Source organism: Euprymna scolopes, chromosome 1, assembly GCF_053919585.1.
Source record: "Euprymna scolopes isolate OS-2025 chromosome 1, ASM5391958v1, whole genome shotgun sequence".
In the NCBI taxonomy this organism is placed as follows: domain Eukaryota; kingdom Metazoa; phylum Mollusca; class Cephalopoda; order Sepiida; family Sepiolidae; genus Euprymna; species Euprymna scolopes.
This window is the reverse complement of record NC_136482.1, coordinates 148,592,351-148,606,018: the sequence shown is the minus strand read 5'-3', so window position 1 is coordinate 148,606,018 and position 13,668 is coordinate 148,592,351.

The following is a 13,668-nucleotide window of genomic DNA, read 5'->3' as shown; positions in this document are numbered from 1 at the left end:
GTTTAGTTTCAGAGTTTTCCTTCTCCTAGACGGATGACCTGGGAAGACCTACGGGTCCATCAGCTCCGAGTCGGTTCGCCCCGCGTCTGGGTCCTAATCCAGGTATTTCTGCGACCCCGCATGCGTAGTTAATATTTATTGGTTATTTAGGTTAATATCTCCTGGAAAAATCGGGCATTTAGGTTAGCTTCTACAGAAAATTTTCACTCCTCAAGCGTGGTTAAAAAAGGGCATATTATGCTTTCCATTTTCATTTTTACTGGGAGAGGGTATAGGTAAAAATGCATGCAGTGGAAGCAGCTAAATTTGCTACAGTATTGGATCGAGAGAGACGAGTTAATGTATGGTTAGATATAGTTTTGTAAGTTTAGCAATGTATGGTTAGATATGGTTTAGTAGGTTTAGGAATGTATGGTTAGATATGGTTTAGTAGGTTTAGGATTAGGATAAAGTGTTAGAGTATGATTTACTTGCTATTAGAAATTCTGATTTGGTGCCCAAACCGGATGTTTAGTAAGACTGAAAGATAAGATATGCTCAGTATAGATACAAGAGAACATTTGATATGGAGTACAGTTATACCTGATAGATATAGGTTATTGCATATTCTGTAAGTATAGTTAAAGTATAGATGGATGGATAAGTAGTATTGTATACGAATGCATGGAATTTTAGACAATTTGAGTAATTTGAGTAAGTTGCCTTTAGACTACAACGAAGGAGAATGACTTCGCCTTTCTCTTAATATCCGGAAGTTTTTATTTCAATGAGTACCGGTTTAGTTTGTGTAATAATTTTTGCAATACTATCTCTTAACAAAGAGATATTAATGGTTACTGTTCATTATAGATTACTTTAAGTCAATGTATAGGACTATGGCTAGTAAGTATTTACTTAGAAGCTTGGTTATGGGTTAGGAGTTATAATCGGGAGCATGCCTAGGAAATTTTAGGTGTTAATGGGTATCGATTTACGAGTCTGTTAGGGTCAAGGGCGGAGAGCAAGGACCCCTCTAAGTTATGTGAGACGGATTAAGTTTAGTGGCAACTTAGGAAATAGAGCAGTTTGATTTGTTAGTGATCAGGAGAAAGAGAATTTAAGTAAAAAATAATAAGGTTTGTCATGCAAAACAGACAAGGCAGTCATCTTGGAGGTAAAGTATCTATAGGATGTACTTAGTATACAAGCAGCAGTATTTTGCAGTTTTGAGAGGAATTTTAGGTACAATAGTTTCATGGTTTATTGTACAAGTCCGTAGTCAAGGTGAGGGACGAAGCACTTCTAATATTGCAACTGGGTTTATCTAATTTTAAAAGTAGTTGACTAGAGTATTATTAGGTGTTCTACTTAGCTTAGGGATAGAATGAAAATTTAAGGTAATATTCAGGGTGATATAAGCAATTTCATGAGGATTAGATATATGATCACTGGATGTTGAATTGCTCAGGAGAACTCTTGTATCAATTAAGAAGGATGTCTTGGTGATATAAGATTTGAGAAATTAAAAGTCTGGGGATACAGAGAGTTTTGAGCTGATGAGAATTCAGTATAGGCGATTGTATATAGGTAGCAAAGGTGGTTTAGTTTAGTACGCACGTATTGTACATATTAAGTATACTGCTTCAGTTCTATCCTCTATCGCAAAGGAAAATCCGTTTGTATTTCGGTTGGCAATTTTGTCAAGAGAGGAAATTTAAAAACAGCTTATCTAATTTTTGATGATATCAGTTTATAGACAATAGTACAGACTGATAAATTGTTGTGTAAGACATAAGAGCCCCTCATCTTTTGATGAGATGATGGATCAAGAGCATAAGTTCGGAGCACGGGTCAGGAAAGAGAATGGCAGTGTACAAGGAAGGGGGGGTCACTGATATCTTATTAACATTATTTTATTTTTTTTCTTATTAAAAAAAAAATTTGCCTTTCGATGGCTGATTATATTAAGTATCGTACTTAAATAAAGTTTTCATGTCCTCCCAATAAATTAGCATAATTTCTTCTTATTAAGACAACTCGGTAAAAAAAAGAAATTATGCTAATTCATTTAGAGGACATGAAAACTTTATTTCAAAATCATTTGTCGGTAAGTAAGTTAATCTCCCATATCGCTGAATAGTTTTACTTGCATGAACAAACAATAGAGCCAATGTTGTTAATGGGATCATAAGTTGTTTACCATAAAACCCTGTTTCAGGAATTCAAAAACAAAAGTGTATTAAATCATGGCTCTCCAGCAGTGTTGATCAAACATCATCTTCCTTAAAATTTGATTGTGTGACTGGCGTTTTTTTTTCTTCTTTTTGGTAGTATTTTAAGTGCTCTTCTTATGCTTTCAATATAATTTTGATGTTATATATACACGTTGGGTTTTATTGATGTATAAATAACTAAAAAATCTATTTTAAATATATATGCATATACTTTGCCCTCTTATCAAGCTTATTCTAGGGATATTTGCTTTGTAGTTATTTCAATTTTACTTTTAAAATGTTTCAATGGAGATTCTTAGAATTTCAGAAAAAAATGTTGTATTTTTTAGTTAATTTAGTTTAAGTTAATATCAGGAAATACCTTAATCTTGGAACATAACTTACTTGAAGAAATCCTATTAGCTCAAGATAAATTATTTTATAAAGTGTTAACTTTCATTATAGTCAGAAGAGATCAAGTTTCGTGGGTTTACTTGCGATTTTAGAAATACGACAAAAATTTTTTAAATATGTTATAGAACATTTTGTGGACGCTTTTGTTCAGATGTACTCGTATGTGGAGCATTTAAGAAAAAGTTCGTAGCTGTAAAATTCCCTTATTTGATTGGAGATGAATATTTTAATGATAAAAAGTTTTAATGGATTTCAGAACAAGAATACATCTAATCTGGTGGAGTATCATCACTGGGAGAAGGTATGCCGTTCCTCATAAAAGCCAGTGTGAGTTAGTCATACAGAGTAGAACGTGTTTGGGTCAGCAATACTGTGATTTGGCATATTTAGTCAAGGTTTCCTTGTACGGGTAACTATCCTAATGACGGACTGTACTGACAAAATCCTGAAACTGTAGACTTTGGACACTTAAACAGAGTGCCTGTTAGGCATTGAAACTCTCTCCAGTAGTCATTCATTAGTGTTGAATATTGTGTGATGACAAGCATATTTGTCTTCAAACTAAGTTTGTTTTGCTGAAATACTTAACTAACATGAGCACACATGTGAAGTAAAATTACATTATGTAGATCCATAATTCCGCCAACGCTCAAAAGAGGACTATATTATTTTGTCTCCCCCCCCCCAAAAAAAAAGGAGGGTGGACCTGTAAATTCACCCTTGTCCGTTCGTACGTTCGTCCTTTTGTCTATCCTCTCTTCTCTTAAGAACTACGCCTTGGTATTTTTAAAAATTTTGTATAAACATTAAACATGATAGGAGTAAAAAGTAACAGAACGGATTTTTCGGGAAAACTCCGGTTGCTCCCCTAGGGATGCCTTTCGGATTAAAATGGCTAAAATTGACACTTTTGTGCTTATTTAAAAAAAAAATTGATGCCTTGTATTTTTATAAAACTTTTTAAAAAGTTGTAACTCACTGATTTCTATATGTCGATATGTCTTGGGTGTGCCCCAGGAGCTCTTTTAGGGCTAATAAAAACACTGCATTTTGGGGACTATTTTACCATATTCGTACAAAATAGTTTGTGTATGCCTATTAAGCAGTTTACCAATTTGAATATGTTAAGGCGTTGGGGACTTTTGGGGCTAACTGGCGGGGAGAATGATGGACTAAGCTATTTCTTTTTTTGCATGATGCAGAACTGAAATTTACATATGTTAAAATTGCACCTTTTGTTCATTTTCACTAGGATTTGAGTCCCCTGTGGACTTTTGAGATTAAATGGAAGGGCCAAATGCTAAACTTTGTTTATGTCTTGTTCGCTTTGCACTCGCGGGGAACATGCATGCTTCACTTGTTTTATACTAAGAAGTCATCATTTATCAGAGCCAAAAGTTCTATTTGCTTTTAGGTACAAAGAGGACGTGAATAAACATCTTTACAGTTTTTGTTGCAATACGAGTTTTTGATATGAATGTTTTAATAGAGTCTAACACATGAATATAACTGTGGAGTAGAGAAAGCAATGCAATATCTATTCTATACGAATGATGTGGAAAGGAAGTTAAGATAATATCCCCACTGAATTGTGAAATTCATGTTATACTCTGTTTATATGGCATAATAATCGGTTCTTGTAAGATCACCGGTTAAGCACTCTTCAGCCTGGCTAGTACTAGATAGGTGACCATTTTGGAAATTCTAGGCGCTGTATGTGTTCCTTGCTTATCTTGGCATTGTTTCCGATCGTCCTGAACCTCCGCTTGCTACTGATATTTAACAACGCCGCTCAAGAGAGGTGTGGTTGGAGATTGCGCAACTCTTGCCACTAGAATTTCATGCACAGACACTTTTACAGTGGGTATCTGTTGCTTCTCAAGACTGAAGAAAGTTACCATACCTTCTCTTCTATAATATAAAACTCACCTGTCTGGTTAAATGTATGTATGTATGTATGCCTAAAGCTTTTGGCAAAAGCGACAGATGTTCACGACATTAGTATCGTTTTGTAAGCTTGACCCTTCGGACAACAAATAGCAAAAAATTGACCAAAAACATTCATTCCTTCACCATCAACTGGGTACTTTTCTACAGGGAGGGTCGCTTTTTTCGCTGATATTTGCGAAAGCCATCGCCTTTTTTCGATTGTCTAGCCAAGTCACTTCTGGTTTGGCAAAGGGCGCAACGCCAAAGACGTCAAGCTTTTTTTTGCTTACTTTCTTTTCCTCCTTCGCGGTACAGGTTCGAGCCTGCCTGCCTACTACCATATTTTTTTTTTTTTGCTCAACACACACCTTCAAACGCCGGGCAACATTAGGCAACACTGGACAACGCCGGGCACCTTGGGTATTCAAATAAAAAAAAAGAGTCCGATACAACATCATACTAAAAACCATATATTTTACTGAATTTGTAATCGTCAACAATATGAGTCACCAAGACCTCGACCAACAAAATGTAACAGCAAAATCAATAAAAGAGAGTAGGTCAAGGGAGACAACTTTAAAAAGATTGAATTTTATATCTTTAACTCAAACATTTACAATCTGACTGAACGATTTTTCAAGCTATATCAAATAAAGATAAACTACTATATTTTTAAATTAAGGAGATAAAATCCGTTGAAAGATTTTTCGAGTAGCGTTCTTCTTTTTGACGAAACATAATTTAATATATATCATTAATTACATATGGAAAAAACCCACGACGTAACACCATTTTAAATATACGTAATGAGATAAGGCTGGATAGTTCTTGCATGCGAGCGGTTTCAATTAAATTAGCTTTCGTTTTAAATTCTTTGAAGCGGATTATGTATCGCAGATAAGAGGATCTGAAATAAACGTGAAAACGAGGAAAAGAAAAGGCAAAAGTAACTGTGATGTATTTCTTTTATTTATCGACACCAGAACGAACAGTGATCATGTACTTACCTAAGAAAAATTTTAAAGTAATAAATAAATAGATTATTAGTTTAAAGCCCGACAGAGAACTCATCAACGTGACAAACAAGTTAATTAGCGTATTTAATAGCTGATAGAACCTGCCTTTAGCAGGATGAATCAAATGAATGCACTCGAAGAGTATAGACCTCATCTGAATTATATCACAGACGCACATCACTAGCTGATTTGCGTCATAAAATCTTAAAATTATTCTCTAAATTTTTTATCTATTTATTTTACTTCAGTAAGTTTTAAGAGATCAAGGGGCTCCCTCCTGGAGCAAACGCTTGATTCTGGTATGATTTAAATTTATATCCGAGGGCTCGTTTAAGATTTAAGAACATATGCTGTTCCCTTTATGGTTGCTATTTGTATTTTGTTAGAGCTTGGTCTTCTAGGGATTGCTTCTAAGTATTTCTGAAGATTCTTTTTTTATTAAACAAGTTGCTCCTATCACAACCGGTATAATGTTTATTTCTTTCAGAGACCATGCCGTTTTTAAATCATTTTTAGGTCCTGATATTTTGTTATCTTTTCCCGTTCAGCTCTGTTAAGGCCGAAATCATTTGGGACTATGACATCGACAATGAGTGCAGTTCTTTCAGGCTTGTTCCATATAACAATATCTGGTTTGATGGCTTTGTCTTTTATGTATCTGACCGTCTGTATGTTTTTGTCATAGAACACGGTCACATTTCTGTTTGATGTTATTGGTGGGGGTTCATGTTTCCAGATGTTCGGCGATCTGTCAAGTTGCATCTCTCCACAGATCTTCCAATGCAGGTACTTGCATACTTTGTTGTGACGAGCTGTATAATATCCATCTGCCAATAAGATTGGACATGCAGACATTAGATGGCTTGCGCTTTCAATCGCTGAGTGGCAAAACCTATACTGGCCATTTGTTTGCAGGCCAGCCATTTTTTTTAAATCCATTTGTGAGCAAGCCCTGATATAGCCCGGCTACAATAAGTCTTTCCTCATCAAATGGAAGTCCCCCACTCTTGAGCCATTGGAGTGAAGCATCCATGTCTATGTACTCCTGTTTGAACTCCTCTAGGAACTTTGCTGATCGCTTATTTTGTTCCCGTCCATGTTTTCTTGTCTCTATCTCTATTTCGGGGTATTTTTTTCTTTTGATTCTTGCTTATTATTTAACATAGCCAGTGAGAAAAGACATTAACGCAGCAGTAGAAATTTATTGTACGATAGAATACTCAAATAAGAAATATACAAGTTTCCTTACTCCGCAGAGCTTGGTGAGAAGACCGTCTTCCTTTGAAACATATTGGATTAAGGAAATCTTAATATTTCTTATTTGAGTATACTGTTGAAAAATAAATTCATGTAAAGTTTAAGGTACAGTCTTTTATTGTGTTCTTCTATGACACGCTCTATTTCCTATTTTGGGTGTATTGAGCTCCATTATTTGGTTGAGATTAATATATAAATATTAATATTTATAAATAATTTAATATATATTTATATATATATATATATATATATATATATATATAATATAAAGGTGAATGTCTGTGTGTGTGTGTGTCTGGCCACGAATAGACTCCTATATGGTTGACTATTTAAAAAATACGGATTACATATAATGATAGAAGATGTATCGAGACACAGGAAAGGGTATATTTGATCTGGCAGAACAGTGGTTCATAAGAATTGTGGGGTCTACGTTCGCGCCTGGTCCACAAAGTATGTAAATAAAAAAATTAAAAATTAGAATTAAAAAAAAACGTTTACAAGTGTTTTTGATATAGATATACATAAGAATACTTTGATAAGTATGTTCTAGCTTAAATTGGCATGGTATAATAAAATTGTGGAGTCTGCGTTCGCGCCTGGCCTCCATAGAATGGAAATAGGCACAAACTTTAATAAAGCATTTTCATATCTATCTGCGTAAGTGTATTTTGATAATTATGTTTCAGTTTGAAGAAATATGGTATAATAAAATTGTGGGGTGTTCGTTCGCACCTGACCTCCATAGAATGGAAATATGTCACAAAGTTTAACAAGTTTTTTTAATATAGATCCACAGAATATTGTGATAAGTGTTTCAGGGTGAACAGGTATGGTATAATAAATTATGGGATGTATCTATTTTATTTTTACTTTAATCATATTTTACTTTGGTTTTGATATCCCCAAATTCGAAGCTATCTCTTTACAACCCTTCCTTTTCATAACCTATCATACTTTCATAAATCAGAGTCCATTTTCTGTAGGCTGTTTTTGAACCCAGTCAACGACGGGTACTTTTGATAGTATATATATATATATATATATATATATATATATATATATATATATATATATATATATATATATATATATATATACTGTAGGTGGCTCTTAGTAGAGGTAATACCTTTGGCAGCTTGGCATGCTGTGTCCTACCTGTCCGGGCAGATGATCGCCACTGGGGCCTCGTCCATCTCCTCATCTCTCACGTGCTGACTCCAAGCTTCACACCCCGGCAAACCGCTTCAGCTGGCGGGCGAAACCACCTGAAGGGGTGGAGTTTATACTGCACCACCAATGTAGGTGGAAGAGCTTCTGCAAACAGTCAGCGGCTAGAGGGTGGAGTAGTAAACATACCAAATCAGGAGTGGAGCTCTAAGTATTGGGCAGATTAAGAATTTATATATATATAAGTGAATTTAGTTTACAAACAAATGGCTACACATAGGCATACATGTTATCTCCTCTTCACAGTGTTCCACTTTGGTTGAAAGCATGTCGAAAAGGATTGAGCTTTTAAAGAAATCAAAAGGGAATGCGATTCCATACTAAGCATGTATTAAAGTAAATGTCTTGTTCTGTGTTGTTAGTCTCGTTTAATTGTTCTTTGTTGAATATAACTTTTAGTGCAATAAAATGTATAAAATTTGGTTGTCTCATTTTTTCCTCACGAGTATATATATATATATACATATATATATATATATATATATATATATATATATATGTAAAGAAACATTCTTGTTTTTTTTTCAAACGACTTTTTGTATTCCTACACATCAACACACAGGAAAAATACAGGAATAATGTAAATATTTATATATTTTTCGTAATGATTTTTTATTCATACACACACACGCGCGTGCACGCGCGTGTGTGTGTGTGTGTGTGTGTGTGTGTGTGTGTGTGTGTGTGTGTGTGTGTGTGTGTGAACGTGAGAAAAAAGTGAAGAAGAAACAGAATCCCTCTCCAGTGAATACGCGAGATTTTTCAGCTTGTCGGGTTTATAAAGTGTGCCTGCATTGATGGAAATCAAGTACAACAAGTTCGTCGGAGCACATTTCATTGCAGCACTTGTAAAAACGCACAAGAATGATACATTGCGTTAATGCGACACGAATTAAACCTTGGTAGACTTTGTAAGCGCTGTTATATGTTTTTTAGGGTCCTGTAAAACGAGAGAGACTAGTTGTTGATGCACCGTTCTATACGTGACAGCAATAATCCATGCATAAGCGGATAGTGCATTTCTAAAGATATAAGATACTTCATTGTGTAACTTATTGTTCTGAGTACAGTGCTTATCACCTTGTGCCAAACGTTTTTAAAATGTAAACAGTTTGTTAATAAACAGTTTGTTTGTTTTTTCTTTTTTGTAAAATGATGAGGAATTTATGGTTTACTAGATTTATTGTTAAAGCTTATGAGTTTGACTTAAATTTCAGAATTTAAGGCTTAAGTCTTCGGAAGTACTATACAAAACAAAAAAGAAACGCCTTAATACAAAACAGTATTATGTAGTTCTTACGCTATATGCGATAGATCTGAGTCCGAATTAACCAATTCCTTTCCTTTAGAACTGTTATGCGAGTATATTAGTTTTGTTGTGTCTTTCTATGGTCATAGTTATTCTTATCTGTGTAGTTTTAGTTTATAATACCGTTACAGGAGATGATTTCTATTTATTTAAGGGGGTTGTACTTAATGCAGTGGACAATGTTTTTAACAAAGTGTATCGGCTGATTACACAGGCTTTGATAGAATGTCAGCATGCGGTTTTATGAAATGATGGAGATACTCAGTATTTATCGACAATTCTTCCGAAGTATTGCAGATAAGTTGGTGTATATTAGAGGGAAGAGAATGACACGCAGAAAAGTAAATAAGATGAACACAAATAAGAAATGTTAATTTGCTCGTAGGGTTTCAGAAAAGACTATAATATATTAACTTGCAAAATAGGATTAGAGACAGCATAAAGAGAATTGATTAGTGTGTTCTTTTCTAGTTCCTGTTCTTAAAATTAATGCAGTACACGTGAAGGAAACATTATTAAATTTAATAAATTCCGTACATATGTTATATATATATATATATATATATATATATATATATATATATATATATATATATATATATATATATATATATGATGGACTCTCACGTCGATTTCGACTTATGAGGTTCGGACAACCCATATTTCTAAAACTCATTTATGCTTTTGCCTCTGATGACTTTTTAGTCCAGCAAGGGACTTGCAAACAAGGCCACAAATAGAACATGAATGTGGATTTAACGCTGCAGATATTGGTGCGGCTGCTAGTCGTTGTGCTCTTACTCTGTTTTCCTTCAGTTGCCTCAAGCTTTCAGATCGAAACCTCTGGAGACCTTCAAACATCCTTGATCTCCATCCTTCTCGGTCATTCACCTCATCTTCAAGACTCCTGTATGGTATGTTCACTGCAGACAAGTTACTCTTCAACTTGTCCTTGTACCTAAGCCAAGGACGTCCGACAATTCTTTTACCACCCTCAAATTGACTGTACATCGCAATTTTTGGAATTCTGTCATCGGGCATCCTCAATACATGACTAGCCCACCGCAATTGCGATTGAATAAGGAATGATTCAATGCCAGATATTTTACATTTTGTGAATAATTCGGCATTTGATACCTTGTCGCGGAGGCTAAGACCACATATGGAGTGTAGACAGCTTTTGTGGAAAACATCCAGCTGATTAATGTGATATCTGTATGGGGTCCATGACGCACATCCATAACAAGAACAACAGCACGGTAGACAAGGATATATATATATATATATATATATATATATATATATGTATGTATGTATATATATATATATATATATATATATATATATATATATATATATATATATATATATATATATGCGTGTGAGGGGTGTATGTGCGTGTGTGTAGATGTATACTAGCAGGCTGTCCGGTGTTTCCTGGTTGTAAAATACGGTCGAATATTATATTTCATCCTGATTTCGAATTTATTATTATACAGATAAATGTCTATTGATTACTATATAGTGCCTAATATATTACAGGTGATTCAATAAGGTTCCAAACTTTATTTAGCATGGGCGCTTTTATTGATAGTACACACATAAAACTCTAGTCCCCTTCGAAGTAATCTCCTCCGGCAGCAATGCACTGGTACTTTTCCAACAACTTCTGGAAAGCCCCATAGAAGTCCTCTTGTTTGAGCTAGGCAATGACTCTCGTCACGGTCTCGTTCATCACCTCCATTGACAGCCTCCAAGATTTTCCTTGAGCTTAGAGAATAACTAAAAAGTCATAGGGAGCAAGTTCTGGACTATAAGGAGGGTGTGAAACTGTCTTGATGTCCAGTGGGAACTTAATGCATATAGATCATGTCTGTTTTCAAGAATAGGGATCATCATAAGTTTCTCGGTGAATTTGCTCTGTCTGGCCTTCTTGAGTCTGGGAGAGCGAGCATGCTTTCACTAGGAAATCTCATTTTTGGTCTCTGGGTCATGGCAGTAGATTCAGATTTCATCGATAGTATTCAGATCATCGAGAACTGTGAGATCTGAATTGATGAACTCGGACATGTCTCTGTTGTCATGACAACGTCTTTATTTCTGATCTTCTTTGAGTACCATTGGGACAAACTTTGGGTACATCTTCTGCGTCTTAAGTTCCTCAAGAATAATTGTGTGCACAGTGTCCACACTGACATCGAACTGCGCATCTTGTCGCTATAGACATAGGACTGCTCTTATCCATGAAATTTTTTATTCAGCCAATCTGTGGGGGCAGATTAGTGTGATCTCCGCGCATAGCGAAAACACGGACACAATGCACGACACTTTCAGTTTCGAGACATATATGATTCTCGCACTTGTTGCATGTTTCACTCGATAGGTTTCGATATCAACTTTCTCTCTCTCTCTCTCTCTCTCTTCCGTTCCTCTCTATCTCTCTTTCTCTTTTTCCTGTGCATCAGACAAAGAACGGACGTGGCACTCACGCGCTCCGAATTGGTTATATACGTAAACCAACTTGATTATAAAACGAACTTTGCGTACTATCCAGCCTTATTGAGGTAAGACAAACAGTGCAGAATCATGAACAAACAAAATCTACAATCCATGAACTACCTCGGTGACGATATTAAACAAAATATTTAATATCAGTCCATACCTGATCAGCAGAGACCAACAACGCGCATGAACACTTGTCTTATCTAGTTTTGACCAAAAGCTATTGTCTGTAAAAAAATGTGTAAATATCTTTCTTTTTTAAAATAAAGTCTACATTATATATATATATATATATATATATATATATATATATATATATATATATATAAACTCGGTATCTATATTCATTAATTTATGTCGTCAAGCGCGGTACGCGATTACTGCAACAAATCAACACTGGTGTTCAGTCACACATGTTTGTTAGTAATGCCGTCGTTCGAAATTCAACTGGCAATTTCATTTTTTTAATTTTCACAATTTTGCACCGATTTTCCCCCGGTAAAACTTAAATGTAAAGTTTCGCATGGATTCGAATACCCTATATTAAGTTTCATGTCTGTAGACCAAAAAGGAGTTTGGTAGGCAATTTTTAAAACAAATATATATACGCATATATATATATATATATATATATATATATATATATATATATACAGCGATATATATATATATATATATACTTTTGTGTTTACTGTAACCTCTTTACACAAATATTACGCAAGTATAAATCATGTAAAATATCTGCATAAATATAATGACCCGTAATAGTTAACTATAGACAACCATCTCGTATAAAACCGAAAAACTAAGAGGGAATTAATTAAAACGAATCTTTGAAAGAATGTGAAAATAAGCTAAATCTTTTGCACATGAATGCAACTCAACGATTCATATATTACAAAGCTATATTTTCTTTTTATATAAATAGAAAAATGGGTTTTAATATGAATATCAACACACAAAAAATATAGGTGTATATATAAAGTCATCCACATACAATACTGTTTCGCTGTTTCACAATTTATCAGTGCGGCTAGACAGGAAACTACCTCAAGCCAGGACTGAAACCCAACTACCTGTACGACGATCAAGGCGTCCAACCATTACGCTAATCGGTAGCTGCTTTGCGGGTAGTGAATTAACGATAGTTTGGCATCGTCCGAATACCTCAGTTCGATTTGTTTACACAAAGAGCATCGCTTAATACGCTAATGGCATATCGTGTATCATTCCCAATATGCTAAACTCAAGATAAGGAGCATTATAGTCATCCACATACAGTACTGTCTCGCTGTATCACAGCTCATCAGTGCAACTAGACAGGGAACTACCTCAAGCCAGGATAGAAACCCTACCGCCCGTATGACAGTCAAGGCTTGGAACCATTACGTTAATCGGCAGTGTGTGTATTTAAACAGAAACGCCATTTAACAATAGCTTTCGTTTGATTAGACCTTATTTAATTCTTCTCAAATTTGCAGCTGATTTATGACAACAACAAAAATGATAGTTACGGCTACCCTATCACGTCGCCTTGTCATGCATAATACAGAATCAAGATTTACTACAAACAACATAACTGCTCCTCTCCGGAGTTAGAGAAATTTTCGTCAGTAACACACAAATAATACATCAGGAAACAAACGTCAAGGAGGTCAAAAATACTTTAAGCTATATACATTAAAACGCAAAAATCTCCCCTAAATCGAATCATATTACTATCAAGCGAAAACACACTCAAATGTCTACCGTAACCTCCCATCTTCTACTTGACCAAGCCATGAGCATAGAACTGGACACACCTCTCTCCTTCACTAGG